The following is a 19,769-nucleotide window of genomic DNA, read 5'->3' on the forward strand; positions in this document are numbered from 1 at the left end:
CCCCAACAACCAGTGCACTCCAGTTAATTCCCTTTTTTTGTAAGTATGTGAAACATTTGTCTTTCTGGTTACACCTAGGAGAATACAAGTGTCTTCATAGGCCAAGACTGTGAGGTGGCAAGTAGTGGCATATTCTAAGGAGGGAAAGCTTGCCAGCCAAGGGCTGCCATCTCCCTTCCAACCAGAAAGCTGTTGCCCCCTTTAATGAGGAGCAGAACAGTGTGGCTTTCCTACAGGCATTCTGGAGCAGGCTGCCTGGGCTGAAGCTGTCTTGATTCCATGCATGTTTCCTGATCTCTGTGTGCCTTGTTTCCTCATGTGTAAAATGAGATAATCATGCCACCCTTATGGGGTTGTTGCAAGCATGAGAGTGATCTAATACAGTACATATAAAATGCTAGAAAAACCTCCTGGTAGGTACCAAGTCCATGTAGACACTAGCTAATATTATCTGGGTTGGCATGTGAAAGGTTGATGTCTCCCTGGGTCTCCAAACACGAAGTCATGCCCATAATCAGGACGGTAGACGTTGGCCAAAGATGGCAGTTTGGGAAGGTAGAGAAAGCATGCTGTGATTGACAGGGATGCTGTAAGGAGAAATAATTTTCCAGGGGCAACCAGTGGTTGCCGTGGTTTCCAGTGGGCGCAAACTCCAAGGTCAATTCCTTGCAAATATTTCCTTGCTGATAGGAGCAGAACCATTCGTGTCTGCTCCTCATCATTTCCTCTGCACCAGGGCCAATTGCTCCAAAACTGAGCCCTGCTTTACCACTGGGCAGCGGGAGACAGAAATGTGAATAAGTAGAAATAGAAATAAAAAAAAAAAAAACACAGCAATCCCACGGACTGGCCACTGACCAGGAAGGCAAATACAGCTGATTCCCCAGTAGAGCCAGAAAAGGGAAGTGTCACTCTGAGAAATGAAATTTTAATAACCACATGGGGAAGAGAGCATTTTATTATAAGACTCAGGGCTGCATTGATAAAGATCACTGAGGACAACCCATATTATTTGAAATTTTACTTCTGCTTTTTACATCCCTGGAAATTCAAGTCCTAGGGCACCAGAGAAATTACAGTGCACAAAGCTTTGGTAAAAGTGCCCCCCTACCTTCCCCAGTACCACTCATGACCCAACTGAACTGGCTGCCTGCCTCCAGGCCCTATGTGTGTTCCAGCCTCAAATCAATGTTCCATCCTTAGGAATTAAGCTCATCTGGCAGCCCACCTGCAATATCGATTATACATTTTCCTTTATAGAGTAGTTCCAGTTGTTTCTGGAAGCCTCTCCCACAAGGCAGGGGATTACTTTCAGAACCTGTTCTCTAGGTCTCCCCTACAGTGCTGGGCATTCCAGGGCAACCCCTTTAGCCAGGCACTGAGAGCTGATGTGTTTGTAAGGGGCAGGCCAGGGAATCATTGCACACATAGTCTAAAAAGATGCAAGTTTCTTCACTGCACCAGGACTCTGCCTGAGTCAAATACACAATCTTTCCCCTTTCCCCCAACACACATACTTCGCTACCAATTATTAAAAATCAGGAAGTACCACATTGATCAGATGCTCAAGTGCTCTTGAAAAGCCATTAGAAACGACAAATACCCACCATTTGCTTCAATGGGGATGGAACTGGTGGGTAATGCTGAGTAAATAAGTCAATTGGAGAAGGACAAACATATGATCTCATTCATTTGGGGAATATAAAAAATAGTGAAAGAAGAGAATAAAGGGGAAAGGAGAAAAAATGAGTGGGAAATATCAGTGAGGGAGGCAGAACATGGAAGACTCCGAACTCTGGGAAACAAACTAGGGGTGGTGGAAGGGGAGGAGAGTGGGGGTGGGGGTGACTGGGTGGTGGGCACTGAGGTGGGCACTTGATGGGATGAGCACTGGGTGTTATTCTGTACGTTGGCAAATTGAACACCAAGAAAAAAATTTATTAAAAAATAAATCTAATAGGAAATATATATGTGTACTGGTGGGGAGAAATTGGCTTGCTGTGTAGGTGTATGTTTTAAAATGAATAAATATTATATCTTACTGAGCTCCAAAAAAATAAAAATAAAATAAAAATCAGGAAGTATCACATTGACCAGACGCTCAAATGCTCTTGAAAATGCATTTAAATGGCAACCTAGAAAAGTCAAACCAATGTTATTTCCTACTTAGGCAGCATAGAACACTTCCTTCTCTAGGGAAGCTGGGACTTAGCCATCTATTTACAAAGCTAAATTAGAGACGTGAGTGGGGGAAAAAATTGATTAGGATTTGTGATTTTTTTTTTTTTTTTAACAGCCACGTTTATCAAGAGGTATGGTCTTTTCCCACTTCTTGAATCTGGGCTGTTCTAGAGGGTTGCTTTGGCTAACAGAATGCAGGGAAAAGGGAGTTGTAAGACTTTTGTCTTGGCCTTCAGAGGCCAGTAGCTTCTATTCTTGCTCATGGATGTTACCTTTATGTGAACCAGTCCTAGCTGGTCTGCTGGAGAGACCACATGGAAGAGAACTGAAACACCCTAACCCATAGCCTGCCAATCACTTAGCATGTGAGTCAGGCCATCTTTAACCAACGTGGCCCTGTCAACCACCAGGTGGCTGCCACTGCACAAGTGACCTCAAGCCAAAGCAGCAGAAGACCCACCCATGGCAGTCCAGTCCAAATGGCTGACCTGTAGAATCATGAACAAATAACATGACTGGTTCTTTTAAGCCAAAAAATGTTGGAGTGGTGGGTCACACCGTACACAGCAGTCACGAGATTAATGCTCGATTCATTTGAGAAATAAAGAAAATTCCGTCCAGCTACAGAAACTATTCAGTGAATGGAGTATTCACGCTGACTAAATCTTATGGGCAATATTAAGGCACTAAGAAAGCCATGCAGAAAATATAAACAATCTGGATTATTCATGCCAAACAATCTGATTCCCCACATATGCTCACCCTGATTATCAACCTGTAGTTTTTCTGAAGCAAGTATTTTTGTAAAAATTAACTACAAAATTGACAAATTTCTCCCTTGTGAGGGCAAGGGGGAGCAGTAGAGTCACAGGCTTGTTGATCATATATTCTTGGGTGATTCATTGTTGTTCTGATCAGAGGCTCATCAAATTCTCCCCTTCTCTGTAGTAAAGAATTTAACCCTGCCCAAAGAGAGGCCTAGCCTTTGCCTTCAGCTTATGGGAGGGATTCTCTCAGCCTTTGGGTCAGCTGGAGAGTAACAATATGATTTTTGGGTTGGGGCTTTGAGCCACACCAACAGTGTGACATAGAGTAGGGACTCTGGGTCACACAGTGTCAGCCTGACCTCTTGAGGGGCTGAAAACTGAGATCAGCCCAGTGGGCAGTCAACCATGCCTGTGTGATGGAGCCTCTGATAAAGACTGGGTACCAAGCCTCCACTGAGCTTCCTTGGTTGTTAACACTTGGTGTACATTGTCACACATCAATGCCAGGGCAAGAACAGTTTCCTTACTCCACAGGGGGAGAACTAAAAGCTCCTCTGTAACTCTCTTATGTGACTTAGACTATGGTTTTCTGCTTTGCTCTTGCTCCTATATACTTACTGTATGTCCTGTACTAGGTTTTGGTGCCTTGAGGACTGAATTAGTAAAAATAATGATGAAAAGTGGTACCATGAGGAAAGGTTGAAACAAGAAGAGGCAGATTTTTGTCAAGAGAAGTTGGTATGGAGCAGGAGAAAAGAGAAATGCCTTGCCCATTTCTCTCTCTTCCCCATCCCCTGCCACTACAAGACTGGTATTGAATGTGTTGGCATCATCTTCATAGAGAAATGGAAATCTCTCTGGGGCCCCAGGGGGAATGAATGTGCTGATTGCCATAAGTATATTTGTCAAGTGGGAGTCAAGAAGCCCCAAATTCGAATTTTCGGACAAAGCCTTAGGAACTTAAAATCAATTTATTTCACATTAAACACCTACCCACCACTTAGCTAAGTGCTGTGGAGGATTTCAAAGAAATATATAATACAGTCCCTGCTTAGCATTTAGCATTTCACTAATTTACATAGTTGGCTAAGCATGGTGAAAGACATGGAAGGAAGATAATGAGTGAACCTTATTTTCCAGGAGCTCATGGATCTGTGGGAAAAGCAAAGTATATACTTGAGATATTTAAAATATGGTCCTACGCAGGAAATGGCATGGGCCAGAATGGCTTATACTGAGTCTAATTAGCCCTTCTTTGGAAGGGAAAGACAAAGATGTTCTTCACTGGGATCCATTTTTTAAAAGATTTTATTTATTTATTCATGGGAGACACAGAAAGAGGCAGAGACATAGGCAGAGGGAGAAGGCAGGCTCCTTGCAGGAAGCCCAATGAAGGACTCAGTCCCAGGACCCCAGAATCATACCCTGACTGAGCCGAAGGCACATGCTCAACCACTTAGCACTGAGGCCTCTCCACTGGGGTCTATTGATGGGGAAAGACTGAGTTTGTACTCTTGGGGTCTTGGCTCATCAACTATTTTAATTCATGAGGACGTATGCTTATCCTAAAGCTACAAAGAGAAAATCAGGCAAACATATATAGGACAGCAATGCTGTAAGATGGGCTAAGACACTTCTGGAGAAGATAACTCACCTAAAAGCACATTAAAACTTGGGAAGAATTCAAAACGTTGAACATACATTTGCCATATGACCCAGAAATTCCATTCCTAGGTAGATCCCCAAAGGGATTGAAAGAGTGTTTCCGTGCAATGAGCGTTCACACAAGTGTTCACAGAAACATTATTTATCAAAGCTAGAAAGTAGAACCAATCCACATGTCCGTCAACAGATGAATGGATAAATAGTGTTATATCCATATAATGAAATATTATTCAATAAAAAGGAATTAGTTATGGATACATGCTGTAACATGGGTGAACCCTGAAAACCTTATGCTAAATTAAAGGAGACATATTGTAGGATGTGACTTATTGTAGGATGCTATTTACATAAAATATACAGAATAGGCAAATCCATAGAGACGGGAAGCAGATGAGAAGTCCTCTGGGGGCTGGGGGAAGCAGAGAGAGGGGAATGGCTGTTTAGTCAGTGCAGATGGGATTGCTTTGGGGTTGCTATCAGTATTCTGATAATCGTGACTGTTGCACAACTTAGTAAATCAAAAATCACTGAATTGTTCACTTTAAAAGGACAAATTTTATGGTATGTGAATTGTATTTTAATAAAGCTGCCGTAAAAATTTAAAAAGAAAAACCTGAGAGGGATAAGTCTCCCAAAGTTGGTAAGAATGCTACCTCTAGGACGCCTGGGTGGCTCAGTGGTTGAGAGTCTGCCTTTATTCAGGGCCTGACCCCGGGATCCAGGATCAAGTCCCACATTGGGCTCCCTGCATGGAGCTTGCTTCTCCCTCTGCCTATATCTCTGCCTCTCATGAATAAATAAAATCTTTAAAAAAAAAAAAAAAAAGAATGCTACCTCTAAAGAGGGAAATTATAAAACCAACATCTTAAGACATAAATGAACCATAGGAGATTCATAGATAGATTCTACCCAGAGCTTTGGTTCTCCTTTAGTGTCATGGGTAATTAAAAAAATGAAAAACAAACAAAACCCCCTAAGGTGTACCTAAAATGAGAAGAAGAAAAAGTAGGGTGTTATGTGTCATTTCCCATTGGCAACTTACAGTCATGGGATCCTAACTGGTATATATTTTGTTAAAGATAGGTTAGTGTGATCTCATTTAAAAAAAAAAAAAAAACTTATTTCAAAATAATTTCAAATGTACAGGAAGGATGTACAAAAAATAGTAAGAACACCCATATATATATATGTATATATATGGAATATATGGAATAAAGGAATATATATATATATATTCCTTTAACCTTTTAACACAGATGCGTTTCCACTTTGTGTTAACATGTTGTCCTCACTTGCTTTATCATTTATGCTTGCACACTCTTCTTTCTTTTCTATCTCTCATATGTGTTTTTGTATATATTTGTGTGTGTGTGTGTGTGTGTGTGTGTGTGTATTTGTAAATCTCATGGCCCTATACCTAATATAACAGCAGTGTATATTTTTTAAGAACAAAGATCTTACCCAGAATAAGGTGATCAACTCGAGTAAAGTTAACATTGATACGGCTGTTTCCTGAAGTTTATGTCTGTTATGTCTATATGGTAGAAAAATGCTGTATAATGGTCCACATCTCTTCCTAACCCTCTGTTCAGTGACATCCTGTAGGTAGCTCAGAACTGTCCATGGTGCAAACAAACACTACAAATCAGGGCTTGCTTGTCATTTTGTTGATTTTCTAGACTTCAGTGATAGAGAAAATGTTAACAGAGATAAAAGCGTATCATACCTGTTGTTCTACATTGTAAGTAGTGGCCAAAAAATGGAGGGAAAGCATATTCTTCTAGTATTTGAAAACTATCAGGTTGAGCAAAGAATCCAATCATGTCATGGACAAACATGTTTGAACATGTCTTTGTTGTTTGACTTTGGTCTTAAATGTAAAAGGAAATAACATTCATATCAGAACTACCTGTGTTCATCAGTGACAAGCAGCTTTTTGCTATATTAGATGGTAAGCATATATTCATGGCCTGATTTGGTCATATTGTGTTTGAATTATAACCATAAGTTGACTATGGATAAAAAAGAGTTTGGTGAAACTCAACAAAAGCATTCTGTGAGAATCAATTGGCTCTGTGAGATTTGTGATAAGAAGTATTGCATAAAAATCAATTAAAAATGGAAAAACAAAACCCAAAGTGCAGCCATCTTCTGGAAGTTTATACCTTTTGACCACCTTTACCCATTTTACCTATTGCCCACCTCCGCCTCTGGCAACCACTGGTCTGTTCCTATATCTATGAGTTTGGTTTTTAAAAATACATATTCTATGTACATATACATGAGATCATATAACATTTCTGACTTATTTCACTTAACATAATGCCCTCATTGTCCATCCATGTTGTCACAATTGACAAGATTTCCTTCTTTTTTATGACAATAATAATTGTGTGTGTGTGTGTGTGTATACATTTTTTAAAACCGTTTATCAGTGGACCTTGAGTTTTTCATGTGCTATTTTAAATAATGCAGTGAACATGGGGGTGCAGATATCTTTTTAAATCATGATTTAATTTTCTTCAGATAAATGCCCAGAAGTAGAACTGCTAGATGATAAGGTAATTCTATTTTTTGAGGAAACTCCATACTGTTTCCTAGAGTAGCTATGCCAATTTACATCCCGACCAACAGTGCACAAGGGTCCCCTTTTCTCCACATCTGTGCTAACCCTTGTTATTTCTTATCTTTTTGATACTAGCCATTGTAACGGGTATGGAGGGATATTTCACTGTGGTTTGATTTGCATTTCCCTGATGATGAGTGATGTTTCACCTTTTCATATGACTGTTGGCCAGCTGCATGTCTTCTCTGGAAAAAGATTTATTTAAATCTTCAGGCCATTTTTAATCAGAATTTTTTTTCTTGTTGAGTTGTAGGAGTTCTTTATAGAATTTGGATATTAGCCACCTATCTCATGTGTGATTTGCACATATTTTCTCCCATTCCATAAGTTGCCTTTTCATTTTGTTGATGATTTTCTATGCTGTGTTGAACTCTTTAGTTTGATGTGGTTCTACTTATTTGTTTTTGTTTTTGTTCCTTTAGCTTTTGATGTCAAAGCCAAAAAACCATCACCAAGACCAATGCCAAGGTGCTTATCCCTGTGCCCTCTTCTAGGAGTTTCATGGTTTCAGGCCTTGTGCTGAAATCTTTAATCCATTTTGAGTTGATTTTTTGTGTGTGTGCACGGTATAATATAGTGTCCCAGTTTCATTCTTTTGTGTTTGGCTGTCCGGTTTTCCTAGCACCATTTATTGAGAAGACTATCCTTTTCCCAGATATAATGTATAATCCATACACCAATTTTGTTAACTGACACTGTGTGTTAGTGATATATTGCTGCACAACAAATGACTCCAAACCTAAGTCATTTAAAATAACCAACATTTATGATTTCATGTTCTCTGTTGGTTAGATGTGCCTAGATGTGGCTTAGCTGGGTCCTCTGGCTCAGGGTCTGTCACCAGGTCACAATCAAGAGGAAGCTAGGGATGTGGTATCATTCGAAGGCTCAACTCAGGTAGGATCCACTTTCATTTTTACTCACATGGTTGTCAGCAGGATTTAAAACTAGCAGCCAGGGAGGCTTTCACCAAATTTTGCCACTCAGGCCTCTCCATAGAGCAATTCCCAACATTGCAGCTGCCTACCTTAGAATGAAAGAGAGAGCCAGCCCCCCAAATGGAAGCCTCAGTCTGTTTTTTGCTTTTGTTTTTAAAGATTTTATTTATTTATTCATGAGAGACACAGAGAGAGGCAGAGACATAGGCAGAGGGAGAAGCAGGCTCCCTACGGGGGAACCTGATGCAGGACTCAATCTCAGGACCTTGGGATCATGACCTGAGCACAGGGCAGAAGCTCAACCACTGAGCCACCCAGATGCCCCTATTTTTCTTTTGTAATTTAATTTCCAAGTGGCATTCCGTTACTTCTGCCATTTTCTGTTCATTGGAAGCAAGTCAGTAAGTCCAGCCCACAAACATAGGAAGTGATTGCACAAGATGTGCATCCCAGGAGGTAAGGTTATAAGGGATAGTCCTGGAGGCTGCCTACCACACCAGTAACATGTCTAGAACAGGATCCAGTCTAGCATCGCATATTGCATTAGTTGACATAGCTCTGCAATCTTTCTCCTTTTTTTTGATTTTTGAAAATATGGTTACCTTTTTAAATCTAAATGTTCCTTGTTTGGGGTTAGCGTGACGTTTCCTCATTATTTGATTCACGTTATGCATTATCAGCCAAATATTATGTAAGTAGTTGTTGTCTCCCCTTTGGAGTATTGTCTTAATTCAGGCTTCAGTAACAGAATACTATACACTGGGTGGCTCAGAAACAATGTACATTTGTTCCTCACAGTTCTGGAGTCTTGGAAGTCTAAGATCAAGGTGCTGGCAAGGGAGATTTCTTCTGAGGCCTCTCTGGCCTGCAGGTGGCCACCTTTTTGCTGTCTTCATTTGGCTTTTTTACTGTATGCACATGCCCTTGGTGTCTCTTTCTCTTCTTGTAAGAATGTCAGTCCTCTCATGTTAGGTCCCCACCCTTATGACCTCTTCTACTTACTTCCTTAAAGGCCTTATCTCTGTATACAGTCATACTGGGAATTAGGACTTCTATGAATCTGGAGGGGACACAGTTCAGTTCATAACAATATTCTATTATGAAAAGAGCCAGTCCTTCTTAGGCATTTATTTCTCTGCTTATTAATGTATGGATTCTTGAATCTCCCCTTTCTCTTTCAAAGGTTTATAATTTGTTACTATTCTTATTTTAGTGTTCAAATTGTCACAGACTTAGGCAGTGGACGCCACTCTGGGTTAGTGCCTCTTTAGGACATGGCCCCATTACATTTTGAGCACTTCGTTACATCCTACATAAAATGATCCAGCCCTCACTAATGAGAGGTGGTGGCTGCGCAACCTTGTGAATGTACTCAATGTCCCAAAAGGATATACTTTTGTCTCAAAAGTAACTTAAATGGTTACTTTTATGTGATGTAAATTTCACCTAAAAAAAAAAAAATTCCAGTGTCATCTTGTACCTTTCCTGCTCAGCCCTGGAAACAGTCATTTCTCTGAGAAGCCCTGGTTCCTTTTAGTCAGAAAACTGCAGTGGAAGGTAAAGAGCAAAGTGGTAGGTGTGCTATTGCTTCTGGGGTATCTTTGTTTAAAGGGACTGAGCCAGGATATATGTACCCTACACATATCGCATCAATACGCACATAAACATGCATACACGTGTATCTCAGAAATCCTGAGTCTCTCTCTATGGCTCAATCACAATCCATCCCTCCTACGTCTCTATCTTTGCCCTTGCTGTGTTTATAACTCTCTTCTCCACAGTGAGAACCCTGGCTCCCAACATCGACATACTTGTTTGCTCAGTGCTATAAAACATCTAAAATAATTTCAGCATCACTTTGCCTGTTGCATTACAAAAACAAACCTAGTAAAAAGAGTTGAGCATTTGTTGACTGCTCTCTCCAACCCTCATCCTACCAAAGTGGGACAGACAGTAGTCTAATGGTTGTTCATGAACCACTTGGATTAGTTTGGGTTTTTTTCTTTTTTTCCTTTTCAGTGTTATTCACTTAAAATATAGTTTGATCTAATTTTTTCCAGTTTACTTTGAATTTTACTGTTTTCATCCTTTTCCATACTCAGTTTAATTTCATTTTTAAGTATATACTACATTAACACTCTTCCAAACTCAAAATCTTAGAGTATGCATATCAGTGTTATTATTCCCTCTCATACCTCTTCTGCCTTGTTCCTCACCTCCCTCTTGTAGGTGACTCCTTTCATCGCATTTCTTCGTTTTGCTGAATTTTTCATTCATCCTATATATTTTTTGCCAGATATGCAGTATGTATAATTTTCTAATTTTTTTCTAATTTTTTCCTTCACAAAAGCTAACACACATTGTGTGTGTGCATATATATATATATATATATATATATATATATATATATACACACACATATATATGCTTATTTGCACTTTGCTTTACTTAATATATTTTGGAAAACATTGTCATTTCATGTAGGTCGGCTTTGTACTTTTTTTTGTTTGTTTGTTTTTTACAGCTACATACTACTCCATTTTGTGAGTGTACCATAGTTTACCTGACCGTTCTCTTCTGTTTGGACATTTAGGTAGTTTGCAATTACAATAATGCTGCAGCGAGTAAACTTGTGCAAATGTTTGAATTTACAGAAAGCCCAACGCTTTTAAGGCGAAAGCTTTATCAAACAGGGTCTGGGGGCCATTTGGAGAGGTCTGCACAGTGGTGCTGAGTATAAGCTGGCAGCTGCCTCTTCAGGTAACCAGTGATCGGCATTCCCCAAAGAGGTTCTGGTAGGACCTCGCCCCAGGACCAGGATGCCCTCCAATCTTGGGATCTCCCAGCTGTCCAGAGTGTATTATTGTCAAGAAGGACCAGTTTCCTTGAATGTGGGGGACCTAGCAGGCTTCTCTGCAGAGTCTCACATTCAATGAGCAAACATCTGTGTCTTTGCACAGAGTGCCCACTGATCAGTGAGTCAGTCAGGTGTCTACAGTGGGCGTGGCTCACGAGGTAAACCCTCCTGGGGTGTGCTCTGCACCGACCCCAAGCGCAGGGTCGGCAGGTTCCTAGCATCACCTTCTATCCTGAACCCCATGGTCGGAGGGCGCAGACCCCTGTCCACAAGGCCTGGGAGGGCCCTCACAGGCCCTTACCTGTGCCAGTGCAGACACCTTGCCTCACTTCCCTGGAGTCTGGTTCTGCCCTCCCTGCAAAATCAGTTCTCCAGGAACAAAGCTTCCTCCCAAATATGTCACTAAGTATGCTCGGCCTTCGCCCCTCCCTCTCCCGCCCGCTTTGCATACCTCACCCCACTCTGCCCAGACCCCCCCCCACCCCCCACTTTCTCTGAAAGGCTGGACTCTCCCCCTACCAGCGAGGGCTCCCGAGGGAAGGGGAGAAGATGTTTAAAATGGAGTCATTTCTAAGCCGTCCTGCTCAGTTGGGGCTGGGTAACTGTGAGCATCAAACCTCCTCCGGGCGTCCTTCTGGAACGGGTGGCTCTGGGGCCATTTCCTCTCCAGCTTCCTGCCCTCAGCCCCTGGTGGGGGGAGGTCGGGGGACCGCTTACCCGCCCCCCTCCCCTGCGGCTCAGCTGCTGGGGGTCAGGCCTGCTTAGCTCAGGTTCCAGGAGACTCCACGGAGCACTGCAAGGTGGTGGGGTGCAGGGAGCCAGGCAGCCTTGGCAGCGCACCCCAACCTCAGAGCCCCGGGGCCCTCCACCACGTGGGGCTGTGCCTCCGTGTCTGTGCTGCAGCACAGCTCCCTCCGGGAACCCGGCCTGCCAGGCATGGGAGGAAGGCGGGCAGGAGCGCCCAGCTCCTCACAGGGTTAACCCAGCCGGGCGCACACAAAGGACGGAGGGGGCCGAGGGATGGGGCCAGAGGGGGGAAACACCTTCCACCCTTTCTTTTGGCATCGGGGGTACATTTACATTTCAGAGCACACCGAGCTACAAATGGGGGTAGCTGGGAGCCTGTCCCTCCTTAGTTGCTGATGAAAGCCCCTCCCGACGCCTTTGATGCACGGGGTGCTCCCGGGAGCACGTTTCTCCCGCTGCTGCTCCCGCGCGGTGGTTTCAGCCCGGGGAACGCGGGGGAGGGGGCGCGAGCGGCAAAACCCTGCGTGGAGTCGCCGGGCCTGGAACGGAGCAGCACCAAGCAAAACCCGGAGTGGATCTGGGGAAGCGAAGCGGCGATGCCTGGGCGCTGGCGCCCTGTCCCTTAACAGAAACTCCTCGCGGGCGCAGGGCCCCGAGAGGCCCACCGTTTGAGCACAGCACCCCGAGGGCTTGCCAGTGGTGGGAACCTAGGAGGGGCCGAACATGCTGTTTGGAATAATTTAGAAGGGGGAATATTATTCCTGCTTGGTAGTGTGAAATCACTTATTTATGGCTTCCTTTCAGGCCCGGGTTTGCAGATAATCCCCCTTTCTAAGCAGCCGAACTCATGAATGTTGATCTTGCAAATCAGGCTGACACTAGCAGCTTTTGTCCACCGGGGCATACATCAAGGCTCGCCTTCTCCCCAGCACGTTTCCCTTCTCATCGGAATGCGGGTCCCAGCCTCCCGGGCTCCTGAAAGGCTCGCCCCGCCCCAAAGCGACCTGGGGTCTCCAGCAACAATCGCCCGGCTTGTCTGCCAAGTGCCTGCCAAGCGCTCGGGGGGCCCAACTCCGAGAGTCCTGTTCGGGGCCCCAAGAGAAGCCCTTGAGAGAAATGGCCCCGACAGGAGGAGGTCAACGGATGACCGGCTCCCCCGAGCTTTGGATCCTCCCGGGGGGGCCTAGGTATTTGTCCTTAAACACACAGGCCAGCCTAGGCGGGACAAAACCAGGCTTCCAGAGAGGAAGCGATGAAACAATGGCATTTATAGGACAAGAGGACGAGAGGAGGCAAAGCCAGCCAGGATATATGGATCTGAAATAATGAGATCAGACTGGGGAGGGCAGATGTCAACTCCATCCACAGGAGCCATCCAGCAAAGGAGCCCTTGGCTCAAAGCAAGGCAGATCTTTGGTTTTTAGAGTCGGTCGGTGGTAACTGTGGTGTGACAGGATGCTCTTTTATTAATGCTAATGACTTACATTTATAAAGTACTCTAGGCTCCAGGGAAATAGGTGCTGACTGCAGACCAGATAGGTATCTTGAGGGTTTTGTGATTAACGTGGCTGCTGAATGAACTAGGAACACAGGCGCTCACGCCCTCACTCTTGGGAATGCAGACTCATGAATAAAGATATTCGTGCTTAATTTAAACGTTGTTATGATGCAGCTTCCAAACTGGTCTCTTAAAGCTGAGGCAACTCCTTCTGCTTCATTAATGCACGGTCTACCTGTGTAATTTCTCACCATTGGGTGAGAACCCAATTCATTGGGTGAGAACCATTGGGTGAACACCTCATAGTTCAGGTAGGGCTGTAGGAAGGGTATGTTAATGCATTTGGTGTTTTGGTGTGTGTTTTGTTGTTGTTGTTGTTGTTTAATTATCTTGATTGCTTGGTACAAAACGAAGAATGGAAGTGGTCAGGATTCTTCCTGGCTTGGCAACATTTCCTGCCTGCCTCCCCAGTCCCCCAGGTTACAGATCTGCCCTCACTCAATGAAATGAAGGCCCCTGTAGCAGATGAAGATAATAAGATAATAAGTCCTGTAGATAATAAGTCCTCTGCCTTGAGGTCCCAGCAAACAAGAACACTGATTCTTAGCTTTTCTTAACTAACTTTGACCTTTTTTCTTTACTTGGACTGCCATGGAGTACACAAGAAAGGAAATCATAAAGGATGGTTGGCACCTTTTTGAGTTTTGTGAAGAGGAAGAGGGCTGGTCAGAGTGACCATTTCTCAGAAGAGAGAGAGATGAGTTAGGGCACTGTCAGTGGGGAAAAATCTTTCCTTTATGCACTGCTCACCATTTTCACATCACTTATGCTCTCCAGTCCTGGAGTCCGACAGTCTCCAAATTAACTGCTTTCCTTTTGTGGGAAGAATTCGAGGAACAATTTCATTATTGTCAAAGAATCTAATCAATCTTTATTTGGGATTCTTAGCTGCATACTTTCATGGATCTTGGTGATTTCTAGTTATTGGCTTTTGCAATGTCCAGTTGTGGTGGGCATGGGTGGTTTTCATCTGCACATTCTCCTTCCTCTCTGTATCCCTGAGTCCATGTGGCTCTGCTGGGGCAAGTCACATGACCATTTGGGCACCTGGCCAGACCAGTTCTATCCTGTCTTCTGAGAGCTGGGATCTTTTGGGGGAGATCCAGAACAGAAGAAATTGAGCATGGTGTCTGATGAGTACATCCTATGGAAAGTGTCCCTCAGGGCATGATCCCTAGAGCTCCTTGGTATCTTCCAAAGTCTATTATTCACTCTTCTCCATTCTGGAACTGCTACACTTCCCCTTCAAAAATTCTTTTACTTGTTTAAATGTAATGATACACAAATCATAAGGAAAACAGCAAGTTTAGAAACCAGCTATTTTTTCCCATGAAATACACATCCAGAAAAGCACATAAAGATGAATTATCACTAATTATAAAGTGAGCACCCATGTATGTGATTGCCACCTAGGTCAAGAAATAGAATATTAATGGTATGCCTGGAAGCCCTCACGTCTCCCACTGCTTGCCCCTCCTTGATGACAACCACCTTGCTCTTCTCTAACCACTGTGCTGACAGTTGTGATAATCATTTCTTTGCTTCATTTTATTGTTTTATTACCTACATGCGCATTCCTGCACATTATTTAATTCTGTCTGCTTTTGAAATTTATGTGAACGGAGGCGTTTATCTTTGCTTGCCATGATGTTGGGTGAGAGTATTCCATGGTATCATGCACAGAAATAATTTATCAGTTTTATTACCATATGGCAGTACATTTGTGAACACATCACAATTACTTATCCATTCAATCTCTAATGAACATTTGCATTCTCTCCATGGGGGCTATTACAGACAGTGCTGCTGTGAGCATCATCGTGTCTTCCAACAACATGTGAACCTGTTTCTCAGGAGGAAATCCCTAGGAGTGGAATGGCTAGGTCATAGGGATATGTAGCTTCATATTTACTAGATAATGCTGTCTTTCCAAAGTCTTTGAACTGGTTTTGCATTCCTACCGGCACTCAATGAGAGACCCTGTCATCCTGCATCTCTCCAAGCTTGGTATATTCAGCTTTGTAAAATTTGTCCATCCAGTGTGGCTTGATTTTTATTACAATTCTCTGATGACATAGGCATCTTTCCAAATCTTCGTTGGCCACTTCACTTCCAAAAACTAATTTTACTATTTCACATACTATCCACATGTACGTGCACACATGTATGTACATATGTGTGTGTGAATAGTTCACATTCCTTCAAGTGATCAAAAAGGTATCAAGCTTTAGGTTTCTATTCAACCATCAAATTCAAGGAATATTGTCATATTTCTGGCGTCCACCTTTTCTTACAGAATGCATTTGTTTATATTTACCTCAATAGACCTCATTTTTTAAATTTGAGGGGCGGGCAGCCCAGGTGGCTTGGCGGGTTAGTGCCACCTTCAGCCCAGGGTGGGATCCTGGAGACCCAGGATCAAGTCCCATGTCGGGCTCCCTGCATGGAGCCTGCTTCTCCCTCTGCCTGTGTCTCTGCCTCTCTCTCTCTCTCTCTCTCTCTCTCTGTCTGTGTCTCTCATGAATAAATAAATAAAATCTTAAAAAAAGAAAAAATAAATTCGAGGGGCTAGTCAGAAAGTCTTACTCTTGAAATTGATTTCCTATGAGTTTTCATTTGGAGATCTAACTTTATTAAAACCTGATATTAATCCCTGCTCTTGGTAATGACTATTAACTTTATGTCTACTAAATAGTCCGCATTCTAACCAGAGATGCTTACATAAAACTGCACCACTGCCCTTCAAAAGAGGCCTGCAATGAAGTGGGACCTACGGAATTATTCCTTGACCTGGTGGATTTGTCTGTCCACATCCAAAAGGGGTAGTTTGCCTTTGTTATTTTATAACAAAAATGGAGTATCACTCAGCCCTTCCCAGGTACAACCAAAGATACCCTTTGCACAACTACATTTAGATATTCAACAAACTTCTTTCTCTTTCCTCACCACCAGTGTTGGTTGTCTCTTCTCCATCTCCTTGATAGATAAAAGGAAAAGGAGGGAATGTAAGATCAAAGGGTAATAAGAAACTTCTGGGTGCTGAAACATTAGGCTGTGGTTTGGGATTCTGTTCTAGCCACGGGGACCATCTAGAAGAGGGACGGCAAACAGGTTTCATTTCACACATCGACTCAAATGGACTACACTAATGGATGGAAGAAAGGCCAAGCCACACCTGGGCTCAGTGGGGAAGAATGTCCTATCTGCTATAGCTTGGAGTGGAAAGAGGCAAGACTTATATCATCTGCAGTATAGAACAGGGGTTCCCAAACTTGACTATGCTTTGGACTCCTCTGGGGGAGCTTTTTTATGAACCAGCCCAGGTCCCGTCAAGACCAATTACACTGGAAATTCTGGAAGTGACCTAGGCATCTTTAAATTCCCAGAGAGATTTCAGTGTACAGCCACATTTGAGAATGTTGGATCTGGAGCATTGTTCTTAGTCTTTAAAAAAAAAAAAAAAACTATTTTATTTATTTGTTCATGAGTGATAGAGAGGCAGAGACACAGGCAGAGGGAGAAGCAGGCTCCCTGGGGGGAGCCTGATGCAGGACTCAAGCTTAGGACCCAGGGATTATGCCCTGAGCCAAAGGGAGATGCTCAACCACTGAGCCACCCGAGTGTCCCCTTCCCCTATTTTATCACCCCAAACAGAAGGTGGCAATTATTTTTTTTAAGATAACTTTTTTCCCTAATTGCCCTCCCTTCCAAGGAATGTTAATACAAGAGATATTTTTGTGTACTATAGTACTATTATATTACATAATATATAGTAATATATTAATATGATTTTTGTTTGTGTATCTGTGCTTTATACATAAAAGGGTAAGGTTTTGTTACCCCTTCCACCCCAAGAACCAAGTTTTGCTCCCTTGACAGCAATATCAGCTCTGTTGAGAATGCATGATCTTGAGAATAAGATTTTGCTTTTTGAGAATTGTTTGTAAAAACAAAAATATGACTCCGGTACCATTTGAGATTCAGGGGTGTTCATTTACTCTGTGCAAGCAAAAATGCCACTCACTGTAAGCAGAGTAGCAGAGGTACAAACTTACACATTGAGGCCACTGATCCACTTGGTTATGTTGCTAATAGTTTTCAGAAATAATTAAGCGATAATGTTAATTGAGCAGGGTGCTATCAGATGTGATGATTCCCTGCTGCTAGATAAGTACTGAGAAGTGGGAATATTTACTTCTCTAGCACAAGAAACTGCTTCTAGAGTAAATAAATGCCAATAACACAGTGATCATTTCCATTTTACATTATTACCAAAATTGATATTGTTTCTTTGGATGGAGTTATGTGCCTCATAGTGCTGATTGTCTTACTATTATTCACTGGCTTAATAAAAGTCTTAGCATGGGAGTTTTAACGTAGGGGCATTTATTCATCCATAACCTACAGTGTGTCTTCAGTATTATGCATTTTCTCCTTTACAACTGAAATAAAAGTTAGTGTTTTTTCAGATGCTCCTGATAAACACACAAATTGAAAAACATAAGTCAGTGAAGGGACACAGATTGAGGCCGGGGCAGCTACCTTACTCTCTCCCATTTCCTTAAGTGCCCTCTGCCCTCCCCCACCGGGCAGCTGCCTCTTGTGCCACCCTGACGCTTGCTCTGACACCTTGGCCGAGTCCTGTAATCCCTCTCTGCCCTGGTGTCATCTCCTTTCTAAAGAATAAAAAAAAAAAAAAACCACACTGGCTTCCAGTAAGAATAAATATGTAAAAGCTGCTTCATGAAAGTTGAAAAGCGCTACCCCAGTTAGCGGAAGTGGTGATCCGGGTGCTATTTAGCGAGTATTCCTTAGTCACCTAGGTTGTGGTCCCTAACCTTAACTTCTTTTTTTTTTTTTAAATCTCTTTTTATTGGAATTCAATTTGCCAACATATAGCATAACACCCAGTGCTCATCCCATCAAGTGCCCCCCCTCAGTGCCCGTCACCCAGTCACCCCAACCCCCGCCCACCTCCCTTTCCACCACCCCTTGTTCGTTTCCCAAAGTTAGGAGTCTCTCATGTTCTTCTGAGCCCAATGATGAATGAGACAGTGACTCTGCCCTCAGTGAGCTCACGCTGACAGCCTTCCTGCCTTCCTGTTCTCCTGGCATGTGGATTCTTGTTCCTCGCCCCAAAAAAGGCCAGGTGGCAAGCCACCCGATGGGAAGTGAGTTCAACATTTGGGCGTGCTGGGTACTGTGTATAACAGAGGGCTTGCTAGGGAGAACTGCCTTTCTGGTTTCTCAATGACCGGCTCACTCTCAGGGCTGCAGCGTGGCAGCAGGCTGGAGTCCCATCACGTAGCTCTGTTTTGTCCCAGTTGGATGGAGGCAACATGTTGAGCAGGGCTGGTCCTTGCGGAAAGTGCAAGCCCATTGAAGGCAGGCACCTGTAGGTTCCTTAGGGGGTCCCCGAGTCCCTAGATCGGTGCTCTCAACCACCTGCTGCTGGCGGAGAGAGATGCTGTGTGATGGGTATCGAACACATAGTGAGATAGGGATCAGCAGACCTGCTGTCATCTTACTGCCAGTGTCATTCCTTAACAACGATATCATCTCGAACCCTCGTCTGAAAGGACCAGTTCCCACTGTTCCTCTGGTCTGTCTTCAGTCGATCTGGCCATAATCCAGAAGAGCAGGGCCGGCATTTCTGTTTCTCACATCTGCGGTGTGTCTTTGCTCTTCTACTCTCACTCCTTCTTTTCCAGAAGCCCTGAGCCAGTGGTCTCGAGGACTCCAATTTAGTGACACATAGAAATTAAATGATGGGGCATTAAGCCGAACCTACTGTCAGGACACACCAGCCCAAGAGAGCTGAAGATGTCCCAGCTGCGGGGACAGCAGTTACCGGCTCCTGCTGCAGAGAAGACAAAGCCCCTCAGGCCCAGCCTGGGCTCAGCACGTAGGCTTCAGGCTGCATCTGGGAGCCACATAAGTCACTGAGCCCCAGGGTAAATGGAGCTTGCTTCTGAGCCTCCCCTGGCAGGGCCTCCTACGAGGCCTGCCTGCTGCCTTAGAGACACGTTGTACTCGTTGCAATTAAAAAGCGACATCTCGGTGTCCCATGCCCAAAATACAAGCAGTGCATTTCAGTAAATGTGTGTGGCAGGTCTCCCAGTCTCTAGTCCATCTGTGGGGGCTCTTCAAGCCCTGTCCTAGTGAAGAGATGACACAGGCCAGCTGGTTAGAGGTGGAGCCTTGAGTCATGGGGGAGAGGCCGGGAATCTCAGCCTTGCTGCTGGCAGGAGGACCGGGGCATTTATTTTTTTAAGACTCAACACTTCCACACCAGCAGCCTGTCTTCTACTCGCAAGGCCTCATTAAAGCTCAGCTTGTCTTAATTGGGCGAGAGCGCCAGATCCATGTGGCACGGAACTAGAAGCTTGTGGTGCGGTTGTCACAGTTGTTTTAATTTAACTTATTTTAT

The sequence above is a fragment of the Vulpes vulpes genome, unplaced genomic scaffold, assembly GCF_048418805.1.
Source record: "Vulpes vulpes isolate BD-2025 unplaced genomic scaffold, VulVul3 u000000648, whole genome shotgun sequence".
NCBI lineage: Eukaryota > Metazoa > Chordata > Mammalia > Carnivora > Canidae > Vulpes > Vulpes vulpes.